The following is a 451-nucleotide window of genomic DNA, read 5'->3' as shown; positions in this document are numbered from 1 at the left end:
GTAGGTCTGTTGCAGATTGCTTGAGGTCCACTCCAGACCCTGTTTGCCTGGGTATCAGCAGCAGAGGCTGCAGAAGATAGAATATTGCTGAACAGAATATTGCTGTCTGATTCTTGCTTTGGAAGCTTCATCTCAGGGGTATACCCTGCCGTGTGAGGTGTGGGGTGTTGGTCTGCCCCTAGTGGGGGATGTCTCCCAGTTAGGCTACTCAGCGGTCAGGGACCCACTTGAGCAGGCAGTCTGTCCATTCTCAGACCTCAACCTCCGTGTTGGGAGATCCACTGCTGTCTTCAAAGCTGTCAGACAGGGTCGTTTGCATCTGCAGAGGATTCTGCTGCTTTTTTTGTTTGTTTATTTACAGCCATCTGATCTTTGACAAACCTGAGAAAAACAAGAAATGGGGAAAGGATTCCCTATTTAATAAATGGTGCTGGGAAAATTGGCTAGCCAT

Source organism: Colobus angolensis, unplaced genomic scaffold (assembly GCF_000951035.1).
Source record: "Colobus angolensis palliatus isolate OR3802 unplaced genomic scaffold, Cang.pa_1.0 Scaffold8, whole genome shotgun sequence".
Lineage (NCBI taxonomy): Eukaryota > Metazoa > Chordata > Mammalia > Primates > Cercopithecidae > Colobus > Colobus angolensis.
The sequence above is the reverse complement of the archived record's forward strand: the minus strand, read 5'-3'. Positions refer to the sequence as shown.